Source organism: Buteo buteo, chromosome 13 (genome assembly GCF_964188355.1).
Source record: "Buteo buteo chromosome 13, bButBut1.hap1.1, whole genome shotgun sequence".
Taxonomy (NCBI): domain Eukaryota; kingdom Metazoa; phylum Chordata; class Aves; order Accipitriformes; family Accipitridae; genus Buteo; species Buteo buteo.
In genome coordinates this window covers 35,960,872-35,974,987 of record NC_134183.1, presented here as the reverse complement: position 1 = coordinate 35,974,987, position 14,116 = coordinate 35,960,872, and the positions used below count along the sequence as shown (strand labels likewise).

Sequence of the window (14,116 nt, the reverse complement as noted above, 5' to 3'; positions counted from 1 at the left end):
TGATTCAAATGACACTGCTCAGAACTTCTAATTTTTGGCTGTCTCCTTCTTTCCTTCACAGTTCTTGTTACTATTTTTATTTGTTGAAATCTTATCTTTGTTTACAGCTTCTTATATCCAGTAGTAACACATTTTCTCTTCTTTTTTTAAAAAGCTTGGGAGAGTTAAGTCTCTGAGGTATTGAAATTCACAGGGGTGGTTATCACTGGAAAAACAGAAAAAAGAAAATTGGAGAGATACGGTAGTCTGGAGGAATAAATTTTTGCTGAGTTGCAGTATGCCTATCCCTTCCTAACTGTAATGAAAGTACATAAACTATCCTTTCAGTTTTTTTTTTTTTTTTCCTCTTTTACAGTGGTTAGTGGGAGTTGTGTGGTTTTGGATTTGATTTTAGATGCCAGGTTTACCGAATTGGATATATGGGATAAGGCTTCATACTGCATCCATTTTCCTGGAAATACAAGCTGTGAGATTTCCCAGAATCTTTCATGTTGCTACATGTACCAAAGTGGGGGCAATCTATAATATTGAAATTTTCTTGTATCTATCCAGCCTTTGCTTCTATCTGTCTAGCCACTGATAATTGAACTGTGGTTGTTGCTGGGCACCTGTCTCAGATGAATATGGAGAAAACAGTGAACTAGATTTTTTTTCTGACTGGGTGTTACACACTATTCACAGCATCTAATTTGATAGCTTTAACAATTCCAGCTTCCAGAAAAAGGGGTCATGTTATAACAGCTGCATTTGTGCCCATTTGATGAAAAAGAAGTTCCACTAGAGGGCACAGATATCTTGATTTTTGTGGTGTCCAACATCATATGCTTAAATCCAGTGTTTTTCAGCAAAACATTTTGATGTGAACTTAAAACCAAGATTAAGGTTAAATGTATGGGATCTCTTGAATGCATACCTGGTGCAGGAGCAAAAGGAGAGAACAGTTTTAACTGGATGAACAGCTTGATGATTACAATAGCAGATTTAAATATCCTTAATCAAGGTGGTGCACAGTATTTGGCATACTGGCAACATATGGATGCTTCCACTGTTAGATGTTTAATATATTATTTATAACTATATTTTAATTAGTCTGAGTATACAATTCTGAACTGCACTATTGTAATCTGAAATTTCCTTCACCTGGGGCCCTCTCTGTTTGGTATGGGTTTTTTTCCAAAGAGCAGTAATAAGATATACATGCTAGAGATAGGTCACTGTAAAGTAGAAAAGCAATTCTATTTATCAGAGAAATCTGCTTCGTGTACCTCTTTATTCAGCATGCATAGTTAATGCCAAACTTTGCCTCCCTCACACCTAAAGCATTCAGTAACTTTAATTAACTTTTGAAATACTTGAGAAGAAGTTCCGGAAGTATTATATAGAAGTAAAACCATATTCAAGGGAAGCATTATAATAATCATAGTTACTTAATTCATCACTGTTTTCAAATTTTTAGTCAGTGAAGGTATCTGTAGTGAGAACACACTTGTACTACTTAAAGTTATTACTTGTCATCTGTGATGTCTTTAGATTATGTACATCTTGTCTGTGACCCTTCTTCTTTGACATAAAAGATTTTACTTATATCACCTTTGACCTAATAAAATTTCACCTTTAACCTTATGCACTTGACACTTCAAATAACTTACTCTTGATCTTTGACTCATTTTGTGTTGAGCCTGTTAAGTATAATAGGTAGCTGCCTAGAAAGAAAGCTTTTTTTAAATTGTAATCCAGCCATAGAATTTCTTTATTACTTGAGAAATCACAGAAAGACTTGAAATATGTTTATTTTGGCTGTATTGTTATCACAGAAGGTAAAATTTAAGTATCTCCTTAAGACTTTGGAAACTGGTTTAAGTAAGTGATTATATAATTTGTTTTCATACAGTAAGGATTTTTGTTGGTTGATTTGACTGTAAGCAAAAAGGTAAAAGCTGTACTGAATGATCATTGGCACTAATTTCTCTGGGCCAGGTGGATGCTAGTAGTTGTTCTTGCCAGGTATAAAAAGAAACTATTATATTCTAGGTTTTTTGCCTTTGCTATAGAATCTATAGGTTTTGTAGTTTACAAACATTTTCAGAGATAAAAGTAGATTTCATGTTGGAGCAGTTTTCCATTGTTCTGGAATTAAGCATATATTGTGCTTAATTCCAGCATCTATTGTGCAAGAGCTGACAGCTAGTATTAGATCATCAATAAGATTAATTCACTTGTAGATGCGATATATTTGGTGAAACTCACAAAGAAAATAGTTTTGTTATGAATGAAGCTACTAAAAATGAAAAAGCATGAAGTTATTTCTAAGATTGTATGACAACTTCATTTCATCTCAGCTTTTTGGGTTTTCTTCATTTGGGTGTTTATTAGTCTCCAGCTGAAAAGGACGTAGATTTCTCTTAAAGCAAAAATCTATTGATTTTGAAACAGTGGTCAACTTTTCTTTTGTCCTGTCTCTTATAAATACATTAATTCATGTAGATGGCAAAACTCTTTCAGCAGGGTAGGCATCAGACTAAGTGTCATCTTTCCTTCATTATATTTCTGAAACTTGGAATGCTATCACTGTCCCACATCGTTTCACATCTTTCACAGCACAGTAACAATGTTCTGTCTACATTTTCTCTCTGGTGTGTCTTCTTCCATCAAACTTACAGCTTTACCTTCTTTTTACATTGCTATTTCTAAGCTATTGATTTCCTGTCCCCTCCCTTAATATTCATATTACTTTCAGTTCAGCAAAAGATGTAAACAATATATGCAGTTTGGTTTCATTGACTTAACTGGACTCAATTAGTATGTTTGAAGGTATGACTGACTAACTGTTTTGCTGAATCAAAACCTGTGTGACACAAAGGGCTTTTGACATAAAGGCCATCACTGAAAAGGGGCCTGCTGAAAGCCATAGGACAGCACACAGTGATTTCATCAGACTGAGGAGTTTCTGCAAGGACCTTGTAGGCATTTGTTCCCACCTGTAGCTCCTAGATTATTTATTCATTTTTATGCCCCTCTGCTTTCCCTTTTTTCTTTGCCTTTCTTGTCTATCCTAGTTTGCTTTGAGAAATACACATAGCATCAGTAATCCTTACAGCTTGTTTCCTTTGAACCATTGTCCTATCTCTTGTCTGTATCTCCTGTCATTTAAATACCATGGTTTAAAGGCACTTTTAGAGTATAAATCGTGTAATTCTGTGCAGTCTATGAATGTTTCTAATAAGTGAAAAGTACTTCTAAAAAAAATATGAAATAGATAATTTGGCAGGGGTTTGGTTAATTTCTCTAAGGTGCATGCTAGAATTTTATGTATTCCAAAGCAGGATGGAGGAATATTAATGAACCTTTGTTTGCATATGTGAAAGATGTGCATTTTTTATCAGGGAAGAAAACTGACTCTGTTGTCATGATATAAATGAAACAAAGAACTTCTTGGAGGTATATTTAGATCAAATGAAAATATAATCCCATGATGTAGCAAAGGGATTGTTGTTGCCTGAAGATTGACAGCATTAAAATGTGAGGATTTATAGAAAGACATGGTTGGTTGAGCCCACCCACATTCCTTTTTAAAAAAAAAAAACAGGTAGTTGGTGACTAAAGCTTACTCTGTGGTGTGGGTTGTCAGGTTGGCTGGGGTTGCAGTTCAAGCCTTTTCTGGCATAGGTCTGTCTAGATTGTAGCAGGGTCTGATTTACAGTGTGCGTAATTGTGCTGGCAAGTTCCCCTGGTACAGACACTCCACTGGCAGGATTGTGCTTTTGCCAGGATGTGGTGAAAGGCTGCCTGAGAAAGCAGAGTTGTGCTGGTACAAGTTCTGTTCCAGCCATGTAAGGTTTATAGCTAGCACAACACACAAGCAAAGTTGATGTTCGTATGAGTTTGAATTTCTAAAAGCTTTTTAGGGGCGAGAGGTTGTTTTTCTTTAAGAAATCGAGCTGTTTTCTCAAAGTTGTGTGTTGCTTCCATTATTTCTTTCAGAGGAAATTACTGAGGGAAATAGATGTGGGAATGTTTTCATGCCTGGCCTTTGCTCTTTTTCTTCTGTATTTACAAGGAGCTTTCTTGTCTAGAGATGTGGTGATGCCTGGACTTTGCTAATTATTATTTTTTTAATTCACTGAATTTTAATTTTCATTAAGATTAAATTACATATAACTTTGTGCTTGGGATCGCTCCAACCAATGTGCAGGACCTTGCACTTGGCCTTGCTGAACTTCATGAGGTTTGTACAGGCCCACCTCTCAAGCCTGTCGAGGTCCCTCTGGATGGCATCCCTTCCCTCCTGTGTATCAACTGCACCACACAGCTTGGTGTCATCAGCGAACTTGCTGAGGGTGCGCTCAATCCCACTGTCCATGTCACCGACAAAGATGTTAAACAGCGCCGGTCCCAATACTGACCCCTGAAGAATGCCACTCGTCACTGGTCTCCACTCAAACAGTGAGCTGTTGACCGCAACGCTTTGAGTGCAACCATCCAGACAATTCCTTATCCACCGAGTGGTCCATCTGTCCAGTCCATGTCTCTCCAATTTAGAGACAAGGATGTTGTGCAGGACGGTGTCAAATGCTTTGCACAAGTCCAGGTAGATGACATCAGTTGCTCTTCCCTAATCCACCAACACTGTAACCCCGTCATAGAAGGCCACCAGATTTGTCAGGCAGGATTCGCCCTTAGTGAACCCATGTAGGCTGTTGCCAATCATCTCCTTGTTTTCCATGTGTCTCAGCAGAGTTTCCAGGAGGATCCGCTCCTTGATCTTGCCAGGCACAGAGGTGAGACTGACTGGCCTGTAGTTCTCCAGGTCTTCCTTTCCCCCCCTTCTTAAAAATGAGTGTTGTTTCCCCTTTTCCAGTTAGTGGGAACTTCCCCGGACTGCCACGACTTCTCAAATACGATGGATAGTGGCTTAGCCACTTCATCCACCAGTTCCCTCAGGACCCGCGGATGCACCTCATCAGGTCCCATGGACTTGCATGCCTTCAGATTCCCTAGGTGGTCTCAAACCTGATCTTCCACTATGACCAGCAGTTCTTCATTCTCCCAGTCCCTGTCGTTGCCTTCTGCATCTTGGGCAGTGTGGCTGGACCACTTGCCGGTGAAGACTGAGGCAAAAAAGTCGTTGAGTACCTCACCCTTCTGCATGTCCCAGGTAACCAGGTCTCCCGTTTCCTTCCAGAGAGGGCCCCCACTTTCCCTAGTTTTCCTTTTATCACCGACATACTTGTAGAAGCTTTTCTTGTTGCCCTTGACGTCCCTGGCCAGATTTAGTTCTATCAGGGCTTTGGCTTTCCTACCCTGATCCCTGGCTGCTCAGACAATTTCTCTGTATTCCTCCCAGACTACCTGTCCTTGCTTCCACCTTCTGCAGGCTTCCTTTTTGTGTTTGAGTTTGTCCAGGAGCAACTTGTTCCTCCATGCAGGCCTCCTGGCATTTTTGCCTGACTTCCTCTTTGTTGGGATGCATCCCTCCTGAGCTTGGAGGAGGTGATGCTTGAATATTAACCAGCTTTCTTGGGCCCCTCTTCCCTCCAGAGCTTTATCCCATGGTACTCTACCAAGCAGATGCCTGAAGAGGCCAAAGTCTGCTCTCCTGAAGTCCAGGGTATTGTGTTGACAACTGTGGTTTTAGCCATCTTTATTTATTTTGAGGTTCACACTAAGTAATGAAAGTCCTTAGCATTCAGTTTTAAGCTCTCTTGTGTTTGACTATTCAAGGCTCTGGACTAAGTCTTTCATGTTATTCTGATTTTTTTTTTTCGACTATGAACTCTGTGTGCCTAATGTTTGCAGCCTTGGTCTTATTCTGGTGTATGTTTGCACTCCAGTCTCTTTTGAACATTTGAATGATTAGTTATGACCATTACAGTACAAGGAGATGATCTTGACTCAGCTCTGGTGGTATACAATACATAAGTAATTTCTGGGTAAAACAGTGGTGCATATGGTTTGGTCATATGTTGAACAATATTCCTGTTTCTTTATCCACAGAGTTACAGAATATAGACTTAATTGTAAATTTTATTTTTTTGTGTGTGTGTGTGTGTCTGATTATAGTTTTCCAGCAGTAGCCCATTTTTCTTCTCTTGCTCAGTGGAAACAATGTGTAAATCACCTGCAGACAAGAGCTCCCTATCCCAATAAAGCCTCAGGTTCCGGTTGAGTTTGCTTTACTCTTTTTTTTTTTTTTTTTTTTTTTTTTTTTTTTTTTTTTTTTTTTTTTTTCCCTGAGGAAGGGAGGATTTTTTTAGAGAGGGGCTGTGTGTTGCTGGAAGAATGGAATTTGGCCAAGCATCTGTGGTCCATTTTTGTTTATGGATGTTTCATACCTGTTGGATACCTGTGGTCCTTTCAGCACAGGAGCTCTGGCTTTGTAATTCTGCTGTGAATACATTTGTCCTAGAAGAAGCTGTCATGAACAATCATGTAATTATAAAGTTTAATCCATGATGCAGTTTGCAGAAGGTCTCTCGGTACTCTATACATCAATTCTAGTTTTTTGTACTTTGTGCAGCAGTAGCTTCTAACCTTTAATATATTATAAAGTGTTGTTTTTCTTGGCAAAAATGTACATGATTAATTGTTTATTGGCTGTGTTTTTAATTGTGATAGATCATTGCCAACAGGTGCACCCTTCCTCCTTTTGGCTAAGATATCTTGAATGTTCACAGCCAGTAAGAAAAACTGCTGCTGGCAGGGGCAACTGCACTCTCATTTCCCTCTTTCTCTTGCTTGCCCTTGCATCCACATGATAATGTCAGTGCTGTCCAACTTTCTTTCCTAATCTGCAGAGTGATGCTTTCCATGTCCAGTATGCAGAATTCTCATTCTTGTGGAAGAAACAGCTTTACTTTGCCTTCTGTTCCCACATTTTGGAGTGACAAGTGGGAAAGGGAATGATATTAAAAATCCCAAGAAATATATGAACCTACTATTAAGAATATTATTTGCTATTTATCTTAGTGTCAGGCTGTTGTATCATTGAATTTATGGACAAGCAAGGTGACTAAAAGTGCAGTTGGTATTAGCAGTAAAAATAGTATTTAGTTTGGACATGCTAAAATGCAGTATTAGTCCCTCATTTAAAAAAATTAATCTTAATTAAATAGAAGTAGTGAGGGAAAAACTACTTTTACAATGAAAGGTCAGTCTTCAGTTTTAAATGAATAATAAAAGGTTTTTAATGCTCTACATTCATCTTCTAAAGTACATTCTAGCATAGAAATGTGAATAATTAAAACCTTGATTTTGAGAAAATAATATTTGAATATCCATTACTTTATTTTTATAACCTGTTTCTTCTCATAAGAAGCACTTATAGTAACTCTTATTAATGGTAACAGGTAAATACCTTCCTTATTTTGAATCTTCACTATATTTCGGAGTGGATCATCACTTGCGGTATTATAATCATATTTGATCACAAACATTTGATGTCTTTATGATTAAGCATTAATGACCATTTGTTTCAAGCTGTGATTGGTTATAATGTTGAATATTGAGTTTTGCATTTGACTAAGTCTGCTTCAGCATCTGTTTTCCATATTAAATATTGTCCTGGACTATGAGGAAAAAAATAAAATACTGAGGAATTTTGTTGAAACATGTAAAAATCATGAACAAATACTTCTGTGGTAAGATGATTTAGAATTGAACCTTAAAAACTTCTTCAAAATTTGGCAAATACATTCTTTAAGTGATTATATACAAGTAAGAAACCGTTATTCCTGACATTGGTAATAAATACCGAAAACATTTTAAAATTATTTTCTGCAGTTACAGGATACTGTTTATTTTGAAACAGGTAAAGATGTTAATCCAAAAGATATATGTAAGCTTCAGAATAGTTGCCTATTGATTTGCTAGAATATATTCCTTATGTACCTTATGTTTATACAAAATACTCAGATTGCTGTTGATTTTTTTTTTAATTAAAATGGTAAATGAATAACAGCAATTATGATGTGATATAAGTTACTACAAGTATTTCTTTATAATCTTCCTCATGTTTATTATTTTAATGCAGATACGAGAGGGCAAGTAAAAACAAGTGTTTGGAAGTTCTGAAGATCGAATTTAGACAAATAGCTAGAGTCAGTTATTTTTCAAGTTGCCTTGGTCTGCAGAATTGGGTTAGAAGACTTATAAGAATGCCTTTTCTTTCCAAACTTGGGGATTCAATGTTGGAAAGAATACAAAAATAATAGGAATAACCAGTCTTACGGTATTCTGGCACTTCTGCTTCAGTTCTGGCCAGAATCCAAAAATACAGAAAGGAATGAAAATGAAAAATAATAGAGAAAAAAAACCCTATAAACTTTTCAGATTCCAAGAAGGTCATTTTGGCTCAGTTTTTTGGGTGAAAGTCCAATAGCCGGAAGGGTTTTCCACTTATATGAATTGGTTAGTTTATACATAATGGAAACACAGCTAATTAAGCACTGTGTCACACTCTGTATAAAACAGACTATACATTGGAAAGGTCAGGCCTTTACATGCCTTTTGCTTAGACAGTAGGATTTCACTCCAGTGCTGCTTTGTGGTAGCACAGGACCCTCCAGAGCTTATAGAAACAGCAGAAAATACATGATATACTAGGTGATGATCCTGGCCACTCCTGCCAGCGACTGACTGGCTTCAGACTGGAGGATTTTCAGAGCTTTCCTTCCCAGGCTGTTACCACTACATATTAGGAGGAATATTGTGCTTCACGAGAGCCAGCAAGGAGCAACGTGCACACAAGAGAACAGAGGATCTTAAGTTATGACTGCCCTACAGCAACAAATGCCAGGCTGTGATTTTCTTCTCAGCTTGAGCAAATACAGATGCTTTACTGCAATATTGTCCTACCTGTGCAATCTTGCCCCAGCAGAATTTATAAAAAGGCAACGCTTACTTAAAAAGAGAGGAAAGGGAAATAAGTATTTGTGTTAAGCTCACTCCTAATTTTAGAATGAGGAAATTTAGTTAGGAAGAATTCTGTTTGGCACACTTTACATCACGATTTAATAATGTTACTATAAATATTTGCTGAGTAGTGAAATGAATAGTAGCTAATATGTAATACAGAGAGCCAAAAGTGTCACAGTCAAAGAGATTGGGTAAGAAAATAATTTTGCCATTGTGTTCTGGTTTGATAAATACCTACATATCCAATGTTTCATCTGTCAAGCTCAGATACGTCAATGTTGTTGGTGTAATCAGGACATTAAGTGGGGAGAGCTAGTCAAGAGTATTGGTCTTGTGAATGGGTATTGTGTGAAGAGGGTGTCCATTAGGAAATTTATTCTCCAGCTGTTATATTTTATAGAGATTACCAAGGTTCAGAATCCCATTTATGGTATGGTTTTCCTCCTCCAAACTCAAGTGGACTGTACTCAACTGTATAGCATTTCAGTATTTTGTAGTATTTGCTACACTTTTGAGGGAAAAATTTTGCAATTATGTTTGTTCTGGAGTCTGAAAGTTTTACTTTATTTCAGAGAGTATTGATAGTAATGCTGTAATCCTTGTAATATAAATGTGTCATATAAGAAAAGGGGTGTAATTCATTGTATGGAGAAAAACTTGGTTATAAGTACATAGTCAACTAAAATTATCAACTTCAAAGTATAAAATGAACTGGGTAGTTTTTCTGTTTCAGGCAGTTGTATGGGACTAGGCAATAACCAACAAGAATGTGACTTCATGGGTGACCTTATTAGTTTTAGCTATAATGGTTTAGGCAACTTGATTCCTCATGTAGTTTGTAGATGAGGCTCGTGTTGCATTTGGAAAGTTTCAGGATTCTCAGTGACTAAAAGAACAGTTGAGGATGGAGGGAGGAGAGAAGAAAAACAAAGACATTTTTTGTAAATAATCTAATTTCTATCTTGTCTGCTTTGTGGTGGCTACAGTTTTACATGTGCATTTAATGTTAGTTTTTATCACATTGCTTGTAAATAGAAGTATTGAAACTTTTACAGGAAATTTATTTTGATTGTTTTAAAAATTACTTTAGTGTTATTTAAAAATTATTAGAGGTCTATATAGCTATATCAGATAACCAACGTGTCTATACAGAATGCCATCAAATATCAAATTTTATATATTTACCAGGTTACTTTTATGTCTCATAAGCTTTTTCAGCTAGAGACAGTCTCCCTCTGAGAAACAGGTACAGTATACCTTGTGATTTTTAAAAATAACCTTTAGTTTTGGTGAATGCATGTAAATAACACTGGAGAGAAATAGGAGTATTTCTACTCTAATGCATATGCATCACTGATCCATCACCATATGAGTACATGTAGAGGAATATATACAGATGATCATGAGGAAATATATCAGCATTCAATTCTTGTTTCCATATTTTGCAGCTGTGCATCACAATATATTACAGACTAACTGCTTTTTGTGGCACAGATTCTGCCATCTTCATGAAAGTTGATACCTTATTTTGTGACATAGTTGATCTCAGCTGTGCAACTTAGAGCGTGAGTTATCAAGTATGAAAAATGATGGCAGAAATCTGATATGTAATGACCATCATAGCTGGTTCTATTTTAACCCTGAGATAAAAAGTAATCTGTTAGGACAAAACCAGCAAAATTACTAAGTTATACATAAATCTTTAAAACAACATTTTAGAGAAATTGTGCAGCTAAAACTGATGTTGCTGGTGTAGAAACTGAAACAGCAATGAACATTTGTGGTAGGTGTGAGTACAGATCTTAGTAACAGAAGCTTGCATTAGAAAAGAGCCTTTACTTAATAATGCTTTGCATTTATAATGGCCTAAATTCTCCAAAGATGTGGTGGTTCACTAATATCTGAGAGTTTGGTGTCAGAATGTCCTTAACATAGCGCAGAATCAGGCCAGTAATGTTCCTTCACATTGTCATGAAAACAAACCCAGAAAGCCTTTATGGAGGGGGTAAATTAGTCTCAGAAATTCCTTCTGCATTTAGCATTTACTTATATAAAAATAATAATTAAAAAAAGTAAAAGGCTTTCAGGAGGAAGTGACTAGATTACCCAGTCATTCTGCATTACCTTTCTTAGAAATAAAAAACCCTTGAAATTGAATAGCTTCCTTATTGCTTAAATAAAAGCATTCAGAGGATGGCAAAAGTTTGCTTTCTAAACACTGCACTGGCTTCACTCACTTTCATACACTTATGGCAGTTACTTTTATGGTATGTTAACCTGCCCAACTAATGGTTGTGCAGGTAAAATTACTCATTAATTTAGTTAAAGGATTGGACGTACTGTACTTCAATGCAACTCAGTGGATTCAAAAACCTTTATTTTTTGAGATAACTGGTAGGAGCTTAATAAAACATGGGAATAAATATTTTTACACTGCTCTGAAGCATAATACAGCAGCACCTATCTTCAGATGTGAGTTGTCATTCAACACCAAGCTATTAGTTATACTTGTTTCACACCTGAATGGTGTAGATCTGCCTACCGTGATAATCCTACGCTTTGATCTGTACCTTCAAAAAGTGATTGTGACACGAAGTATTACTATTCTAGTCTTACTTTAATGAGCTGTATGTATGAAGTCTGATATTAATTCAAACTGCCACATGTGAAAGCTGAGAACTCTGAGAAACATCGTTCGCGAAGGTGCTTGAGTTCATATGAACAAAATGGTTTGTAACCATCCTGTGTGCTATTGACAGCAAGACCTTTTTTAACCCTCACAGGCTGATAAATGAATGTACTTGTTGAACCCTGTAGTTCTCTTTAAGTCATCTGCTAAGCCACAGGTAAGATTAGGAAAAAGAGATGAGTGTCTGCTAAGGGGATACAAGGCTTTGTCTCTCTCATTTCTGCCTAGCCGAAGTTGTGATACCGTGTTTGCAGTGGCCGTCATGCAGCAGGAAGGCAGCGGGCTGACTGTATCTGGCTGGAGATGTTCTGCCCCTTTTGTAAGGTGGTGTCCATTTCAAAGTGCAGCATTAACTTCATTTTGCTCTGCTGTCACTTTGAAGGATATAGTAAGTAGTTTGGAGATCTGATGAACCAAAAAAACAGTTTCACTGTTGAACAAAGATACAGAACTATAGTAACAGTCCTTGTTAGTTTTGTGTATTACTAGTGCTTCATCTCACTCATGAGACGAGAGGTAAAGAGGTAAACTAATGGTAGATTACACTGCTAGGGTGTACTAGTTCAGTTTAGAAAGCAGGGATGTACATATCAAATCCCACTGAAATAATTTTTTGTCTTTTTTTAATAACTGAGCATCCACAAAATGTGATAGGTTAATTACCCTGAAACTTGGTAGCAAAGCAGGAGTAATGTCATAGTCTGTTCTGAGGAAGTCCTTTCTTTTCTTAACACTGAAAAAAATCAAACCCATCAGTTTCCTGTGAAGTTTCATTCAGCCTTATGATCAGGTTTCTGTTTATTAAAAGCAAGTTTAAGGGAAAAGCTATTTTTAAGTGGGTGTTGAGGGATACATCTCTCTGAGGAGACAAAAATGAACTGGGGTGTCATAACCCGCACTGGGGTGGTTTATGTTCTGTGCTACTGCAGATTGGTTAAGAACTAACTCATCAAAAACTGGAATATTTTGCTAGTCTTGTACTACTGAATCATACTCAAAGGGGACAGCCTTTTGAGATACCTTAAGGAAGTTTTCTTTTACGCGCTTCTTGTTAAAATTAAATGGATAATATTAAGGGGGGGGCGGGGGGAAGTACTTACAAAAGTTGTTAAAGTTGTGTTACATATGGTTGTGGCAATATCTATGGTTTAAACAACTTGGACAATACATCAAGGAAAAAATGTTCAGGTGTACTGGGAATTACGCAGGGTAGGCGGTGTAGCAAAGTTAGTGTTACTTTTACAATTTGCTTAGATTATTATGCTTGATTTCTTATGTCTGATATTAAATCAGTATTCATTTCGCATTCATATGATTTAAGATAGAAATTTCAATTACTATTTTGACCAAATATATATTGCTAGGTTATATCATGCAGCAGTGCTTTACAAAAACTAAATGGTCTTTTTCCAGGAAATTTCACAGTGATTTATTTTGTTTTCAACAGGCATAAGATTTTCCTGAATCAGTGAAAGAAAATATAGGTTGTTTTCTGGAAAATACTATCTAAAAATTTTTTTAACTCTTCACCTTTTACTTTGAATTTTGAGGATACTTACCAAGGAAGGAATAACCACATCTGATTGCGGCACTAATCATTTTCAAAGATAAATTATCCTAATAAGCAATGGTGACCTATACTTAATAATGTGTTCTGTATTCTGTAAGAATACAAATATAAGCCTCAGTATATTAAAAATGGGGTAAATATATTCTAATAAATGGCATTGAACTGGTTGTTTGTTGTTATTTGTAAAAATGAACAATTGGCTGCTGTAGCCCAGTAGTACAAGCAGTCATAACGCAGTATGGACATACGGTGTCCACTTGTTGCACTGAGGTATTTGTGTGAGAGATTTCGATAGTGTGAATGTGTCTGTTCGTCTTTTATTGTTGTAGAAGGACGTTGCAGTATCATGCAGAACATCAGGTTACACATTTTTTAACCAAAGTAGACTAATTGTGGGCATTGTAGTGGTTTAAGTGGGTCGCTTTTAAAATTGTGTTGATTAAACTTAAGTTTCTTGCACTGACAAGGGTCTGAAGTACATTGATAGTTCAGAAGAGGTTAAATTCAGTAATGCACATTTAAATTGAAAAGTAAGTTTAGAAGGGACATGCGGGTAGAAATCCTTGGTTGTTGAAATCTAACTTGCTGCATAGAGTACTTTGAGTAAATTTCTAACTTGAGGAACTCGGGAAAAACAAGCTAGTCAACAGTTTGGCAGCTGGGGAGGGTTGGGAGAGTTTGGTTCTGTTTTTCTGGCGGGGGGTGTGTGTGCATGTATATAGTTTCTGGATAGTCTGTTGGTCATGGGAATTGTTACAAGCACCTACATGTCCATTCATGGATAGCATAGGTCAATCAAAATTGAGAACAGCTTTAGAGGAATAGCTTTGGTTATTCATCTCTAAATGATAAATATTTATTTTAAATGTAGACCTTGAACTGTATTGTAGTAGTCTATACTTTCACTGAAAGTACCTCTGAGGAAACAGGAAATTTTCTGTAAC

General features: G+C 36.7%; 1 protein-coding gene across 8 annotated transcripts in view; it reads left to right on the top strand.

Moving 5' to 3' along the window:
* The window catches only part of SCAPER (S-phase cyclin A associated protein in the ER), a 171,727-nt gene that overhangs the window by 64,722 nt on the left and 92,889 nt on the right, over positions 1 to 14,116 (top strand). The gene's annotated exons all lie outside the window — the stretch shown is intronic.